Below are 19239 nucleotides of genomic sequence, written 5' to 3'. Positions count from 1 at the left end.
GTATATATTTTATATATTCATATATTGTATATACATATATAAATATACATACAACATATACAAATAAACATACACACATATATGCACACATACATATATTTATATATACACTTACACACAAACACACATTTATCATATATTTATTTATATGTCCTTATATCTATATCTTAATGTATCTTTTTATCTATTTCTATATTTTCTTGGCTGTCTCAGACTTGCTGTGCATCCATACATCTGCGTTTATATCTATTTTTGAAACATTATATCTCCCTTGATCTATCAAGTAGATTTTATCTGTCTATCCACCCATCTTTCTCTTTGTCTCTCTATCTGTCTGTATATCCAAATATCTGGACATGTGTCTTCTGTCCAGAAATATATACATCACATGCATACTTGCCTCTCATTTATGTGCAAAGGAATGTATAGAAGCATAATCAAGTACTGCAAAAGCATTTTTGTTACCACTTTGCCAATAATAATGATAATAATAATAATGATAATGATAATCCTTTCTACTAAAGGCACAAGCCTGAAATCTAGCAGGAGGGGACTAGTCAATTGCATAGACTCCAGTGTTTCACTGGTACTTAATTTATCAACCGCAAAAGGAGGAAAGGCAAAAGTGACCTCAGCGGAATTTGAACTCAGAATATAGTGGCAGACAAAATACCATTAAGCATTGCACCTAGCATGCTAACAATTCTGCCAGCTTGCTGCTTTAATGATAATATCAATAATAATCATAATAATAATAATAGTAATAATAATAATCTTGGTACAAGGCCAGCAACTTCTGAGAAGTAAGTTGATTGCATCAACCCCAGTGTCCAGGTAGTACTTGTTTTATCAATCCCTGAAAAGATGAGAGTCAAAGATGACCTCAGCAGAATTTGAACTCAAAATGTAAAGATGAAAGAAATGCACTAAGCATTTTGCCTAGCACACTACCGATTTTGCCAGTTCACTGCCTTAAATGATAATAATATTGGTTTCAAATTTTGGCACAAAACCAGTAAGTTTGCAGAGTGGGGTAAGTCAATTACATCGACTGCAGTGCTCAACTGTTACTTATTTTATCAACTCCGAAAGGATGAAAGGCAAACTCAGACCCAGTGGCATCTTAACTTAGAATATCAAGACAAACAAAATCTCATTGACGATTCTGCCAGCTTGCTACCTTAAATAATAACAATAATACTAATAATTATGGTTTCAAATTTTGGCACATGGCCAGCAATTTAAGGAGAGGGGTTAAGCTGAGTACATCAGTCCCAGTATTCAACTGGTACTTATTTTAATGACCCTGAAAGGATGAAAAGCAAAGTCGATTTTGGCAGAATTAATAATAATAATAATTCTTTCTGCTATAGGCATAAGTCATGAAATCTTCAGGGAGGGGTTTAGTTAATCTCATCGACCCCAGTACTCAACTGGTACTTATTTTATTGACTGTGAAATGATGAAAGGCAAAGTTGACTTTTGCAGAATTTGATAGATGAAAAGCTGCTTAATATTTCAGCTGGTGCGTTAACAATGGTTTCAAACTTTCAGCATGAAGCTAATAATTCTGTGGGGAGAGGTGTTAGTAGATTACACCAACTCCAAAAAGAAGAAAGGCGAAGTTGACCTCAGCAGAATTTGAACTCAGAATATAAAGAGCCAAAATAAATGCCACTAAGCATTTTCTCCAATGCCCCATGGGATTCTGCCAGCAAGTAGCAGCCTGATGGTGATGATGACAATGGTAGTGGTTTTTGGTGGTGATGGTGTTAGTGTTGGTGGTGGTTGTGGTGGTGGGGAAGATTTCTGACATTGGCACATAGCTGCAATAAATTTTTGAGGAGGTAAGGGGGTGTTTCTGATTAAATTGATTGCAGTACTTGAATAATATTTCATTTTATCGATCCCTAAAAGGATGAAAGATAAAGCTGATCCCATTGAGATCAAAACTTACAATGTTTAGGGACTTAACAAAATATCACAAATGCATTATAGACGACACTCTAATGAGTTCTGCTAATAATAATAATACTACTACTACTGCTTATAATAATAATAATAATAATAATAATAATAATAATATTGATAATAATGATGATGATGATGATGATGATGATGATGATGATGATGATGATATCTGTTATTTGCCACAGTGGTATTAGATCAGGGAGACATTACAAGAACAAGATTACAATTTGTGTGATGGGGTTTACATAAAAGATAAGGGAAAGAAAGGGTGAAGAAGTTGAAATGGGCTAAAAGAAAGCCTAAGAGAAAGAAAAAGAAAGAAAGAAAAGAAAGAAAACATGTCTATCGTGCAATCCTCCTAAAACAAGAGAACCTATTAATAATAATAATAATAATAATAATAATAATAATGGTTTCAGATTTTGGCATAATTTCAAGAGAAGTTGATTACATCAAGCCCAGTGCACAGCTGGTACTTATTTCATTGGTCCCCTTATAATAAAAGAATGCTTTCTAATCAATGTGTCAACACCAATAGACAACAATGTTTCTCTGAAAGAAATGGAAAGACTTTCAAAATACAAAGTTCTGGAAATAGAGGTAACTTGAATGTGGAGTCTAAAAACAGAAACAATTCCTATCACAGTAGGTGTATTAGATATGATAAAGAAATATTCAGACAGATACATAACAAAACACCAGGACTAACAAGTATATAAAACATACAGAAAATAGCACTACTAGGCACTGCACACATCTTACATAAAACACTTTCAATACAGTAAAAATAAGATCATCACAACAAACCACAGCACATACTCAAGGCACACAGAGCTAGGCTTGGTAGTGCAGTGAAAGCATGTGATAAAAATAAGACTACTGAATAATAATAACAACATTAATGATTTCTTATATTTGCCACCAGGATGGTGGATGAGGTGACATCATATGGACAGGTTTCAAAAAGTGTAGGTTTTACATTGAAATCAACTAAACAAAGGAAAGAAAGTAAAGAAGAATTCTTATATTCCTTTATTTTTTTTTGGCCATGTCGGAGCACCACCTTTAGTTGAACAAATCAACCCCAGGACCCATTCTTTGTAAGCGTAATAGTTATTATATCGGTCTCTCTTGCCGAACTGCTAAGTTATGGGGATATAAACACACCAACATTGGTTGTCGGTTGCCAAGCGATGGTGGGGGTACAAACACACACTCACAAATATATATATATATATATATATATATATATATATATATATGTATATATATATATGATGGGCTTCTTTAGTTTCTACCTACCAAATCTACTCACAAGGCTTTGGTCAGCCTGTGGCTATAGCAGAAGACACTTGCCCAAGGTGCCATGCAATGGGACTGAACCCAGAACCATGAGGTTGAGAAGCAAGCTTCTTACCACACAGCCATGCCTTTATAAGATTCTATAAGATCTCCAGAGTTATCAAGCAGCAATCAAGGAACACCACAGATCCAGATTACTCTGGCTACCAAGGGTAAACGTCCTTTTCCTAGCACACATGTAGGCCTATATGGAAGCAGTGGCTTTCTTCTCACCCTCACCTTGTCATTAAGTGGAACTTGTAAAAGATGATGTGGTCTTGGTCACAGCAGAAAGTGCTTGTCTTCAGTTTTTTTTTCAGTTCCATCTACAGTATGTCCTTTGTCATAACCACAAAAAAGAAAAAAAAACACTATCTGTTCTTCTTTTTCACTAAGGAAAGCAGCAGAATGGTTATCATAATGGGATCAGCTGACAACTGACAACTGCTGCCCTTCAACAAAAAATCCAAAAGTCTTCAGTATACATATACAGAAGAAATGTATGCAGAATGGTTTCATTGCTCTGCCTGCTTGGCAGACAGGCCAAGCTGACATTACTTTTAGTATCTCCATACTAGAGTTTATCATGTACTGGCAATGACCACCCCTCCCCCAGTAGCATTAACAGGCATGAGATATCTAGAATTTAACTATATACTCCCTAGGCTAAAGGTCCTACAAAGGACCAACCAGTCCATTCTTACTGATTCCCAGAATATTCTCCTAGAACAGCATCACTCTTCTCAATTACTAGTCTTCTAGAGAATGCTAATATAGAAGTTCCATCAGTCATTTAATCTGACTAATAAACGATTGTGAATGACTGACAGCATTCCAGAAGTCAAGAGTTCAGTTCTAGTTATCTCTTGACTTTCAACACTGCAGGTCTATTAAAGAAACACAGGTAGGAAAAAATCCTACCTGATGAAAAAACAAAAGCCACAAATATAGATATTTCATTAAAACTTGCTTGCCTAGTTTTCTTCATAACCACCTGATCAACTGAAGTAGACTTCAGCAACTTCAATGAGGGAGTCTTTTCATTCTATACATGATTGCATGATCTAGGAGCGGACCGAAATGGGGGCCTGAGGGGCACATGCCACCCCTCAAGAAAAAAAGTGCACCCCTCTAAGTAATGTTATTATGCCCTTTTCTCCTGAAATCGTATTCCCTTCTGACTTTGTGCCCTCCCCTCGAAAAATTCCTGTGATCTGCTGGAAATAGCTGCCCTATCTCCCTCATTCTTATACCACTCTCTGCTTAGTGTCTTAAAAAAACAAAGGACATTTTTGGATAATGTTGTTGAGGCAGGGTTACACTATTGCTAAAAAAAAAAAAATGTGATAGTCATGATTGGTATGTCATATGATCATAAGTCTGTTCAGTTGAGTTTCACCTGGGTTTAAATGACAACAGCTATGACTGCAACAGTAACAACAACAATGACACCAACTATATCTTTTACTCATACTTGTTTCAGTCTGCCAGAGCATGTCTTGGAGAATTTTAGTTGAACAACTCAACGCTAATACTTATTTTTTTAATTTTAAGTCTAGTACTTATTCTATCAGTCTCTTTTGCCAAACTGCTAAGTAAACACACCAACACCAGCTGGCAAGTAGTGAACAGAGACAAACACAGACACATACATACACACACATATATACAGAATAAGAATACATATACATATATATATTATAAAGGCTTCTTTCAGTTTCCGTCTACTAAACCCACTTTCAAGGCTTTGCTCAACCTGATGTTATAGTAGAAAACACTTGCCCATGGTGCCACACAATGGGACTGAACTTGGAACCATGTGGTTGGGTAGCAAACTTCTAACCACACATCCATGCTTGTTCCTATAATATAGATTTCAAATATGAAATGACTATTTTCATATCGTTGGAAACAAAGAAAATTTCTTTCTTCCAAATCTTTATACTGACCGTTTATTTTACATAATGGCCAATACCAATCATTTATTGTTCATATAATAGCCACTAGGAAATGAGTTAGATGGAAATAAAAATCATTGAAGAGTGTTAAACTAGCTGTGTTTTTGTAACAGAGTTGTGAACATTTGGCTTATGTGAATCTCTATCATTCTTAAACTTCATTTATTGCGTAAATTTATAGATGTGTCTATCTGTGTATGTGTGATTGTGCTTGTGTATGCATGTACAGTAGTATGGTGTGTTTGTGTAAGTATGTATTGCAGTGTGTGTGTCTTTTCATTTGTATATGTATGTGCTTATGTATAGCAGTATGTCTATTCTTGTGTATGTATGCAAAGTAGGTATGTATGTGTGTATGTATTTGTGTTTTTATATGTATTCTTGCATACATGTATATATGTATGTATGTATGTATGTATGTATGTGTGGGTTTGTGTATGTATGTCTGTATGTATTACGTATGTATGAATGCGTGCATGACAGTATGTATGTATGTATGTATGTGTATGTATGTATGTATATATGTACGTGTGAATCTATGTGTGTAGGCATGTGTATGTTCGTGTTTCTCAATGCCTATATGACAGAATGGGTGTATTTGTGCATATGTATGTGTGTATATGTGGGCGGATTGAGTTATATATATATATATATATATATATATATACTGTATGTGATTGTGTGGATTTCCATTGTTGTAGTTCTTAATGTTGTAGTTTTTATCATTATTATCTGCTGTCAAGCAAGAAGAGTCACTGATTTAACTATTTATGAGGTTCATCATCTAACACACATACATATGTTTATGTGTATATATATGAGTGTAATATATATATATATGTGGATGTATGAATATATATGCATGCTTGTGTGTCTGTATGTGTTAATGTGTGTGTGTGTGTGTGTGTTTGTGTGTCTGCATATATAAGTTAATGGTGTTGTTTTGCTCCAAGTCAGGCCTGATCAAGTAAACCTATGATCAAAGCATCCCAACCATGCCCATTCCAACTTTTTCCTATGCATAGAGAACTCAGGATCAAATATCAAACATGTCATTTATTGATATAGTCAGTTGATTTGAGGAATATTTAACTACTATTTCTGGCAAATTTAACGACTGCATAAAGGTTCCCTTGTTGACTCTATATTTAAATGAATGGCAATTGCTTGGCATGAGATACAGTTTTACATTGTAATATTAGTTTTCATACTTAAGGTGGTGAGCTGCAGAATCACAAGTATGCTGGGAAAAATGCTTAGTGGTATTTCATCTGTCTTTATGTTCTGAGTTCAAATTCTACCAAGGTTGACTTTGCTTTTCATCATTTTGGGGCTGATAAAATAAGAACCAGTTGAGAACTGGGGTCAATATAATCGACTTTCCCCTCTCACTAAATTGCTGGCCTTTTGCAGAAATTTGAAACCACTGTTAGTTTCATACATGAATGCAAATACAATTTTCATAGATATCTGTAACTAAATGGAATTTACACCCCCAAAATAGCACTTGTATTTACATTAATAACCCCAGTGGAATAAAAGAAATGTACCCACACAATAATACTTATATTTAATGGTCCCATAGGGAAAAGAGACCAAGTTTATCTTAGTGGTGAGATTAGGTACACAAAATAAACAGTTACGTAGCTAAATATAACAAATTGTTTATTTTAGTGCTCTTTTATGTCTATGTAACTTAACATCCATTTATTAATGCACTACAAGGATTTCATCATCATTATCATCATTATTTTAATAACCTCTTTTTAATGAACTCTTTTTCCATGCTTGCATGGGTCAGACAAAGGTTTTCCGAGGCATATTTTTTATGGCTAGGTGCCCTTCCTTCACCAATGAAGGTAATATTTTCCCATAGTCAGATATGTTTCTACAGAATATTGCAAATGAATGACAGGTTTCCAATATCATGCAATGTTAAGACAAGAAGACACACACACACACAAAAATACACACATTCACACACATGGGCTTCCTTCTGTTTCCATCTACCAAATCCACTCACAAGTGTTTGGTTATCCAGGATTATTGTAGAACACACTTGCCCAAGATGGGACTGAACCTGAAGTCATGTGGTTGGGAAGCAAACTTCTTAACTGCACAACCAAGCACTTATATTTCCCTTTGTTAAATCTCCATGCTGATTTTTATGTTGCTAGAATTTGATTAAGGTTTTATATTTAATTTTCAAACTATAATACGTTCAAGATTGACTTTATAAAAACATCAAAAAATTAATTTTTTTTTATACCTCTATAATTTTTGCTGTTGTTCTGTAAAGGACAGATAGACCAAATAGAGGGCCACTGACTATCTAACAATGAGACAGTGACATAGGAATCTCAGATTTGTGTCTGCCATGCTGTAAAACCAGTAAGAGTGAACATCCTGTAGCATTTATTAAAGCATATTTCTTGGAGAAAGTATACTCTAACTATTGTCATCTCCCCGAACCCCCAGTAGTATAAATGGACAGCCAATCTGAACTGAGCAGTCTTGGGAAAGTAACCAGACAAGGAGAAGGTCGACTCTCAGCATAAACACTCTCTACCAGTGAATACCAGCAAAGAGGCAAAGGCTGAAGGAGTCAACCCCAACAGTAAATCAGGTTAAAGGAGAACTTATAGTCTACTGATCCTATTAATCCCAAACAGAGCTTTAAGACCAAATAAATGGAAGAGGAGTAGTGGTTAGGTCTGAGACCCTCCATTGACAATCATACTGATGGGAGTATTCATTCATGTACTTATATTCATTTCAGTTATGCACAGGTTAACATAATGTAGTAAGCAAAAATAAATTTTTAATTAAATTAAATTATACATCTGTAATGAAAACTTTCAAAAATTAGTGTTAATGATAGCTCTTTGTCAAGAAAGACAGGGGTAATGTTTCTGGAATTAAAAATTTGGCACTGAGTCAGATCTTTGATTGGTATGGTGGAGGCCTCCATCAGTCTAAGACAACCATTCATATATATATATGTATGTATGTACAAACCTGAGCAAAATTTTTTTTAAGGAAGACTGCAAATCTCCCTCCTCCATGCCACATGATGTTTATCCAAGAGGTCTGCCAACTTTAGTCAATATAGCTTGGCCAATATACACTCAGAATGCAAAGGATTGAAACAGATACTGCACAGTATCTATTGACTCCAAAGAATAACAGGTAAAGTTGATCACTGTGGCATTTAAAACTAGAATGTAGAAGGTCAAAACAAATACCATGAGGTATATTATCCATGGCCTAGCAAGTCTGCCAGTTCACCATGTGGTAATGACTTTAGTTTTGTAATAATACAAAGTTACTATAGTTAACTCTCTTATATAGTCTGTAACTAAGAATGCTCATAAATTTAAGGATTTTTTTGTTTTGTGTGTTCAATATAAAAAAATGCAGCAAGCTGATAGAAACGTTAACATACCGGGCGAAATGCTTAGCAGTATTTCATCTGTCTTTACATTCTGAGTTCAAATTCCAGCAAAGTCAACTTTGCCTTTCATCCCTCCAGGATGGGGTCGATCTAATCAACTGGCCTCCTTCCCCCAAAATTTTGGGCCTTGTGCCTAGAGTAGAAAAGAATATAAAAGAACATTTAGAAATTCAATGATAACTAAAAATGCTGCCTATCCAACAATATAATGGTTTCAAATTTTGGTACAAGGCCAGCAATTTGGTGGGTGGGGAGGTGTAGCCAATTACATCAACCCCAATACTTGGCCAGTACTTTATTTTATTGGCTCCAAAAGGATGAAAAGCTAAGATGACCTTAATGAGATTTGAACTTGAAATGTAAAGCCAAAAGAAATGCCATTAAGCATTTGGTCCAGCACACTAACAATGCTGCCAGTTTGCCACCTTATCTGATTGTATAATAAATAGATAGCGAGTTAGATTGAGAGATATTGTGGGAAGAGTTAGAAAGTAAGAGAGAAATAGAGAGTCAGAGATGAAATCATCTTTATAAATATTAAGTTTCATTGCCAGAAAGCATCTGTATATCTGTATCATTAAATCTACCTCTGTCACTTAGAACTGAAGATAATCTAATAGTATGTGCTATGTTCTGGGTAATTGTTTTAAGTACTTTTATATTTACGAGTAGACATGGATGTTCTTTTGGCACTTCTAGCCTTCACCCAGCAGAACATCCAGGATATGACAGCTGGAAGGAGAGAAAGCTGCACCAGCACTTGGCTTGGGTTCATTTTAACTGAGTAAATTGAAACAAGATGAAATAAATTGCGTTGCTGAATGCACAACATACTAACCCAATCTAGGAATGGAATCCTTGAATTTAGGATCATGAATTCAATACCCTAACCACTGAGTCACATTTATTTCATTATAATCATCATTAAGGTTTTATGTCTGCTTTCATGCTGGTATGGGCTGGGCAGATTGCCACTGTTTAAGTCAGTTCTTACTGGGAGTAAGTGCCCTTCTAGTAGTATTGGAGGACCATATCTTGCCTGTACATTTCATTTTTGGCTGTTTCCATGGTTGGATTCTCATCCTAACATCAGCAAATTAAAGTGTTATAGGTGCACTTTATCATGGTACCAGTGCTAGAGAAGTTGTCATCCTCATCAAGACAGGACTAAAAATTTCTCTTGATGTTGTTTTCTCTGTTTATCCTACAACCACTTTATAAAGTGTACTGGGTGTATTTTATTGTGGCACCATTGCTAGTGAGGTTGTCTTGTACCCTGCAAAACATAAGAGTCCTCCCTGCTCAATGTTATTACTGCTGTAGAGTTATACATATTTATATTAATAATGCTAAATCTTTATAGTCTTGCATCTGTATGGCCACACATCTGGATAGTTCAACATCTTTATTATTTGGCTTATGTTACTTGAGCACTTATCTGTTTCATTACCGGTTGATGACTTCAAAAACAGACAAAATATATTACAAGTCACAGATTCATGCCTTATGAATTTTGATATTAAAAAAGAAAAAAGCAGACTAAAGCTTTTTCATTCTTGTTACATCTGATGGAATTCCTTGAAAAATTCCACTTTAGACTATACCTTTTCATTCTTATTAACATAATTGCCAGGCTGTGTGTAACCATGTGTGTAACCATGTGTGTATTTGAATCTTTGTTTATGTGTACCATAAATATCATCCCTCACAACCATGACCTAGCAGTATGTACAGTGCTGTCATTCATTGTTTTATATGCTTATACAGTCACAAAGGACGTCCATGACCCTAAGATGTTCCTTGCCCAGTAATTGCAGACCTCAATGGTTATTGCATGAAATGAAAACCTTCCTGTCACTACTGGGCATCTTAAAATTTGGAGCCAAGTTAGATCTTTGGTTGGTATGATGGAGCCCTCCATCTGTCTGAGGTGATCATTCATCTATGCATGTATGTGCTAATCTGGGCAAACTTTTTAAAGAAAGACTGACAGTCACCCATGAATGCCAACTGATATTTATATAAGAGAAGCTCTACCAGCTTGGGCCAATACAGCTTGGAATCATTGTCATAGCTGCTACTGTCAGAATGCAAAGAGCTGGAGTTCTTTGTCACAGTTATTCTGTGTGAAGTTTATTTTAAAATATTCACAACAGATAAGGAAACTAGAGTTGCTTTGATTCTATCTCCACCTTATTTCTATTGAAATAATTTGTCTATGTGATTCAGTTAACTTTGAAAATAATCAAAAATTTGGAAAGACTTTGTAAAGCAATTAATTTACTTCATTATAAAGCTGGTGTTTGGAACATAACAGAAAGTCCTTACATGAAGTGATGATGGAAGGTTTCAATTTAAATATCTTGTTTTCCTGTTTTAGTCAGCATGACAAGCATGCTGCGTATACCATTAATTATAGAATTTGTATGGCAGTGTTCTATCAAACCTGAGGTCAATGCTACTTACAGATATATTGTGGATATTGAGGTTAACTCCTTCCAATACAAGTGGTAATAAGAAAATTCAGTTGAGGTTATGTGTAATCTTTTACTTGAAGAAGCCTGAAGGACACCAGTATCAATCAATTAAATTACTCCCAGCATTTGACTGGTATTTTAAATATAAGCACTTTAAACACTTTGTTACTATACTTCTGTTAACATATACTGCTTTTGTTTTATTAAATTTTGCAAATAGTAAAGAATTTAGTAAGTGACTGTCAGTAAGATGGTTTTGAACATAAATTAATATGAGCTTCTAATGGAAGGCTTTAACTTAGATCATTTTAAAACAATGAATCTGTATCGTAGAACTAGGAGTTTCAGTTGGATTGGTATCAAAAGGGTTAAAGTGAAAGACTTTTATATGAAAATACTTAAAGACTGGCTGGTGTCAAAATGGTTAAAATGCTCTCAAACAGAAATGGAGAAATCTCATAATTAGTATAAAAATAAATAATTGGTTTGCTGGGCACAAGTGAAATGTCTAGTAAAATGGCTTTTACAAGGAATATAAGAAAAAAATGGATTGTTGATTTGGTTACCTAGAAACTTACTTGTGTTCTACAGTGCCATGCTTGATTAAGTTCTTCATTAATCACCTCATCAATTCTTATTACTTTTCACACTGATGTTGTTTTCTATACACTAGAAACATCAACCCTGTCTAACATATGGCTTCTATTTTAACTCTACACCTTTTGGCTTTCTTTAACATTATTGTTTTCTCCTTTGATCATATATTTGCAATGTTTTTAAATTCTGGTCATTAAGAATCAATATTTTAACCCTTTGGCAGCCTTTCTGTAATGTTAACTACACAATTTTTAATGTATGCAATTGTCCTGTAGGCTTTAATTCATTCATTCATCTATCATCATCACCACCACCAAAACCACCACCACCATCATCATCATTTAATGTCTATTGTCCATACTGGCATGGGTTAAATCACTTGACCAAATCCAACATGCTGCAGGGCTGCATTGAACTCCAGTGTTAGCTTCAGCATGGTTGACATACTCTCTAAAAATATTTGTACATTATAATAAAATAATTACGGAGATGTACTTGCATGGCAAGTGACCTGATCTGAGATCATGTGCTGAAACGAAAACAATTGCAGTGTGGAAGGTGTTTATAAGCCATTTAAGAAACACAAAAACTGTTAGATTCACTTCAACATTTGAATTTAATTTGCCAAAATATTTTTGTCACTTTGAGACCGTGACCTGTTCACTGACAAAATTCTGTGCTGCATCTGAGAAAGTAACAGTTAGTTCATGATATGTATGTATGTATGTATGTATGTGTGTGTGTGTGTGTGCGTGTGTGTGTGTGTGTATGTATGTATGTATGTGTACATGTATGTGCGTATGCATGCCTATATGCATGTATGTATGTATGTATGTAAGTATGTACTTATGTATGTACGTGAGTATTTATAAGTGTGTAGACCTGTGTGTGTGTATGTGTACATGTGAATGTATGTTTATGTACTGATATGTATCTGTTCAAGTTGTATACAATTGTTACTTTGTTGAAGGTTGTATACACACACACATATACATACATACATATACATATACACATACATATAGACACACACACACACATATGTGTGTGTGTGTGTGCATTTGTCCCTCTCACCACCGTCTAACGGTGAATGGATAAAATACTGTTAATTCTTAAATGCTGTCTTATGATATTTTTACCAAAGACTATAACTTTAATCTTAGTCTTTTATTATAATTCTGTTCACACACAAGGATACTTTATATGAATATGAGTTAACCCTAGTAATTCAAAAATACTTTATTTTATTACCTCTAAAAGGATGAAAGGTAAATTTGATCTCTGCAAGATTTGAACTCACAATGCAAAGGACTGAAACTAAAATATTACAATGCATTTTGTTTGGTGCTCTAACAATTTAAGTTAAACAATAATGCATATTTGAATCATCATCGCAATCCAATAGCTGCTGTTAACCTTTGTCATTGCCTTCACCACCATCTCTTCTTCTTCATCCTTTACCTCCTCTTCCTCACTCATTTTTAAGATGGTGGGGATGTAATATGTGGAAGATTTAGCCACTAATTCTCACAAGTCGATCAACCATATGGAGTCTACCCCACCACCACCACTTCCCGATACTCTCATCACATTGTAAAACTCATAATTTCAATAAAACAACCTAATAATGATTGTAGTATTATACTATTATGTAGAATAAATGGTAATTGATTATTACTTTATTTCTTCATATTGAATATTACACCATTGTTTAGTAAAGTTCACTTGGTCCACCAACATAGTACTCAGTATGGAGCGGGGAAAGACATCACAATATATTGAAGCTTAACTGATAGTTTATTTGCTTCTTTTTTTTTTTCCTAAAGCACTTCTCTTTTCCACTGCTATATTCTCAAAGTCTTCCGTATATAAGCATTGGCCATTTCTGGAGAACGAAAGACAATTACAATATGTTTGAGTCCCAGTGGTCTTAGTTTTAGTCTTTTATTGAGATTCTATTCACATCCAGGCATGGCTGTCTAGTAAGAAGTTTCCTTCCCAGCTATATGATTCTGAGTTCAGTCCCACAGCTTGGCACTTTGGGCATATATATTGTACAATAGTCCCAGGCTGCCAAAGCCTTGTGAGTAGATTTTTGTAGACAAAAACTAAAAGAAGTCCATCATAAACACACACACACACACACATTATTATTATTAAGATGGTGAGCTAGCAGAATCATTAGCATGCTGGACAAAATGCTTAGCAACATTTCATCTGTCTTTACATTCTAAATTCAAATTCTGCTGAGATCAACTTTGCTTTTCAGCCTTCCAGGGTCAATAAAATAAGTACCAGTTGCGAACTCGGGTTGATTTAAGCAAATTACCCCTCCCCCAAAATTTCTGTTCTTGTACCAAAATTTGAAATAATAATAATAATTATTATCATTATCATTATAATCATTATTATTATTAGTCAACTATGTTAAACATAAATATATCTATATATTCTTCTGAATTGTTGTGTTCAATCCCACTGTGTGTCACTCTGGGCCAGTATCTTGTACTATAGCCCTTGGACAACCAATGCCCTCTAAGTGAATTTGGGAGATGGAATCTGTATGGAAGCCCTTTGTACACGTACATAAATGCTTAAATAAATACATAAATAAAGGTTACAACTTTAAGGCTGAAACATAGAATAATAGAACAATATATATATTTATGCCCCAATATCTTAGTAGTTTGGCAATAGAGAGCAATAAGCACCAAATGTAAAAATATTAGTACTGGGGTTGATTTGGTTGACTAAAACCCTTCAAAGAAGTGCCCCCACCATGGTTGCAATCCAATAGCCGAAAAGATTAGAAAGAAAATGACAAAATAATAAATAGCTTCTAATTTAAGTATAAGAACAGCAATTTTGATGTTATCTTCTATTAATGTATTCATAAAATTCTACAAAAACAGCTGTCATAAATTTTAAATACCATTTATGTTTAGTTTTTATACCTATGCCACATCAAGGTTTAAATTAGATTTGCTATTTGCATATGTACACTATCCTACCAACACTTGAGGCCTTCAATGTTGTTTATCTCAGTGTGAGCTCTATGTTATTATACCTAGACATTTTTTGCATCCTATATGTTGATGTGCCTAAATTCTAATGAATCCTTACAACTAAATTATATAATTATATACATACATACACACACACACATATAAATATATAGTATAATGTAATTATATATATATATATATATATATATATATGTAAGGCAGATGTTAAACGATGATGGTATATATTATATATATTATAATATAGTTATATATATCTCATATATATAATACATGCACACACACACATATACACACATTTATACACATATATACACATACATTCATTCATATGTGTGTGTGTGTGTGTATGTGTGTGTCTGTCTGTGTGTTTGTGTGTATAAAGATATAGATACATTGTAAAGTATATTAATATTTAATGAGCTGTCTGTGAAATATCTTTGTTTTCTTTTATGAACCAAGAAACTGTTAAGGGGAAAATCTTATTTGAGCTTCTTCTTTCAGTATTTTGATTGAATGTTTTCAGCATCTTCTTTTGCTCATAACTACATTAGCATCAGCCTTATCTACTGGAAGGATTATGGAACTGCTATCCTATTAAAGGGTTTGCTTTGGATTATCTATTTCTCTTGAAGTGCTAAAGGTTTGCAGATGCGTATATATGTAAGTGTGTCTGTGTTAGTATATATGTGCATACGTGTGTGTGTGCTGTATATGTTTTTTGTATGTATTTGAGGTTTGTGTGCTTATGTAAAGTCATGGCATAGTGGTTAAGATATCTGCTTCACAATCATGCAGTTCCAGGTTCAATCCCATAGCATGGCAGTCTAGAGAAATGTTTTTACCATAAACTCAGATTGACTGTAGCCTTGTGACTGAAATTGGAAAAATGGAAACTATGTTGGAATCTGGGCAGATGGATTTTCAAAAAACAAAGGCCAAATGGCCCATAGACTCATATATATGGTATAATCAATAGAGCAAACAGTTTGCTATCCAAATTTTACCATATGGAATGATATAGAAAAATTCAAAATTTAGCATTCTTGATATAATGTCACAGTCTTTTCTAGGAGAAAATTCTGTACACTTCACAAACAAATATTGATTTCAAATGTTGGTGCAAGACCAGCAATTTCTAGGCGGGTAAAATGATTACATCAACACCAGTAATCACCTGATAATTATTTTATTGACCCCCAAAAGTGAATGAAAGGTACAGTCAAGCTTGATAGAATTTGAACTCAGAATGTAAAGACAGATGCAATGCCACTAGGTGTTATGTCTGGCATGCTAAAGGTTCTGGCAAGTCACCGCCTTACTCCAGAAAGAAACTATGTTTTCAAATTTTGGCACAAGGCCAACAATTTTAAGGTAAGATGTAAGTCAATTACATTGACCCCAGTACTCAACTGGTACTTATTTTATCGACCCCCCACCCACCCACTAAATGGATGAAAGGCAAAGTTGGCCTCGGCAGAATTTGAACTCAGAATGTAAAGGACGGATGAAATATCACTAAGCGTTTTGTCTGGCATGCTAACTATTCTGCCTGCTTGCTGTCCTTCACTCCACGAAAGAAATATTGATTTCAAATATTCATACAAGGCTAGCAAGTCTGGGGGAGGGGGTGTTTCAGTCATTTGACTGCAGCCATGCTGGAGCACCGCCTTTAGTTGAGCAAATCGACCCCAGAACTTCTTCTTTGTAAGCCTAGTACTTATTCTATTGGTCTCTTTTGCCGAACTGCTAAGTTACGGGGACGTAAACACACCAGCATCAGTTGTCAAGCAATGTTGTGGGGGGGACAAACACACATATATATATACATATACATATATACGATGGGCTTCTTTCAGTTTCTGTCTACCAAATCTACTCACAAGGATTTTGTGGGCCTGAGGCTATAGTAGAAGACACTTGCCCAAGTTGCCACGCAGTGGAACTGAATCCGGAACCATGTAGTTGGTAAGCAAGCTACTTAACACACAGCCACTCTTGCATTTAAGTTATTGAGAATATGGAGGGAATGCCTGTGCAACATGGGTGGAACAAGTACTATACATGGTATGTTTATTTGAAAGCAAAAACTTTTTTACTGATGTTTACATTCTTGATCTTTTCAATCATTGGATTTTATTTGTTTTTATCTCACACGCATACAAATACACTCTCTTTCTCTCTCTCTCACACACACACACACTACTTCTCCAGCCATCTCTCTGTCTATCTATCCATCTATCAGTCTGTCCATCCATCCATCTGTCCATCCATCCATCCATCAGTCTGTCGATCTATCCGTCCGTCCATCTATCTATGTATCTATCTATCTATGTATGTATCTATCTATCTATCTATCTATCCAGCCATCTATCAGTCTATCTATTTATCCGTCTATCTCTCTGTGTATCTATCCGTCTATCTATCTGTCTGTCTGTCTATCCGTCTATCTATCTATCTGTCAATTTATCCGTCTATCTATCTGTTTGTCTATCTGTCTATGTATCCATCTATCTATCTATCTATCCATCTATCTATTTGTTTGTCTATCCTTCTATCTATCCATCTATGTATCCATCTATCTTTCTATATATCCGTCTATCTCTCCATCTATCTATCTGTCTGTCTGATTGATTTTCCATCCCTCTGCCACTCATTCTCATACACACCAAGATAACTGTAACAATGATTAATTCATTTGACCAAAACTATATACCCCTACAATGCTAACCACATGTAATATATAAATCCTGAGAAATCAAAGCTGTCATCCACTGACTGACTTCACCTTTTCTTCTGCCTGTCCCTGCTGAAGTTACCATCACTAGAGATTTTGATTTAAAGTTTTCCCTCATAGCAGAGAGCCACTGAACTTGTTAAACTTGCACAGATTCTCAAGCGGGTATTAACATCATTAGCATTGGGTTTATGATAGATTTTCAACCTTCAACAAAATGATAGATCATCTAATCAGCTTATGGTAAGAATATAGATTTGAGTGTCTTTACAAGATCTAATATAGAAGATTGGATATACATTTTCTTTTCCAAGTAATCAATCACTAAGGGATTTTAATAATTATTGTGTCCCTACTCTTATAGAGAGTGAATGAAAGGGTCAACATAATTAAAGGATTGGAGAAATTTCAATCATGGGAGTACAACAAAATTCTATACATTTATTTTGTTTAAGAAAATTCCAAAAAATTCAACATTTTCAAAATTCAAAATAATAATAAATAGATAAATAGAAACATTTTTTAAATAAAGATTTTTATGAAATATCAATTTTCCTGTTCTAGAACTTTTAATCAATATTATATATTTTTACATTTGATTTTTTTTTCATAAGGGTGGATACTTTATCATTAACTCTTTTAGGATGTTCAACTGTCAAAGGATTTATTATTTTTTTTTTTTTTTGGAAAGGTTTAAAGAGCCATATTTATAAAATAAATACCATGTGTCTAAATGACAGCAAAACGTAATTTTTTTAATAGTACAGGAGTAAAGGTGAAATACAAAGAAAGTGTGAGTCAATAGAATTAGATACATCCTTAATATATTCCTTGTGTATATGCATATATGTGTGTGCATGTATAAAGGACACACACATGCATGTATGCATGTATGTACAAACATTTATATGTAAATATATTTATATATTATAAATATATATATATATATGTACATATATATGTATATTTGTGTGTATGTAGGTATGAATGTATGTATGCATGCATTCGCATACATACATGCATGTCTGTATGTTCATATGCGTATGTGAATATAAATTTAATGCAACTGGTTGCTGCCAGAGATGACAAGTCTGTCAGTTAAGCCAAGTATTAAAACTGAGTATAATTACTCTTTGTTCTAATATATTTTAGCTGCCATTTTATAATTCTTGAAAGGCTTAAAGCAGTGTTAAGCTATGGCAAATACCTGAACTTTAGCTTCCTTTATTAAGTACATGAGTGATCGAACGTCTGTCCTGTATGATGACAGTCTGTCCTACATGATGACAATCTGTGTCCTGTTTAGATAGAAAGCTATAAGTTTGTCCCCAAACATTTGTTGAAACCAGCAAAAACATAAGCAGGTTATTATTAGTTCTGGTATCCTGACCACCACCATTGAATGGCATTTACATGTGAATTGTAAATACATGTGAATGGCGAATACATGTCAGTAATGAATACATGGGAAAAGTAAATACATTAGAAGTATAAATTCACATGAATTGTAAATAGATCATCATCATCATCATCATCATCATCATCATCATCAACATTTAATGTTTGTTTTCCAAGCTGGCATGGGTTGGATGGCTTGACAGTAACTGGCAAGGCCAGAGGCCATACCAGGATCCATAGTCTGTTTTGGCTTGGTTTCTATGACTGCATGCCCCTCCTAATG

At 34.4% G+C, this 19239-nt stretch overlaps 1 protein-coding gene and 1 long non-coding RNA gene across 9 annotated transcripts in view; one reads left to right on the top strand and one right to left on the bottom strand.

Moving 5' to 3' along the window:
• Positions 1 to 19239, top strand: part of LOC106868934 (protocadherin beta-15) — a 165989-nt gene that overhangs the window by 42708 nt on the left and 104042 nt on the right. The gene's annotated exons all lie outside the window — the stretch shown is intronic.
• The window catches only part of LOC128249440 (uncharacterized), a 347579-nt gene continuing 337061 nt past the window's right edge, over positions 8722 to 19239 (bottom strand). For both annotated transcript variants that reach the window (XR_008265561.1, XR_008265562.1), the window contains exon 5: positions 8722 to 8857. This is a non-coding gene — a long non-coding RNA (uncharacterized LOC128249440). The remainder of the gene's footprint in view (positions 8858 to 19239) is intronic.

Source organism: Octopus bimaculoides, chromosome 14, assembly GCF_001194135.2.
Source record: "Octopus bimaculoides isolate UCB-OBI-ISO-001 chromosome 14, ASM119413v2, whole genome shotgun sequence".
Taxonomy (NCBI): domain Eukaryota; kingdom Metazoa; phylum Mollusca; class Cephalopoda; order Octopoda; family Octopodidae; genus Octopus; species Octopus bimaculoides.
This window is presented reverse-complemented; position numbering and strand designations above follow the sequence as displayed.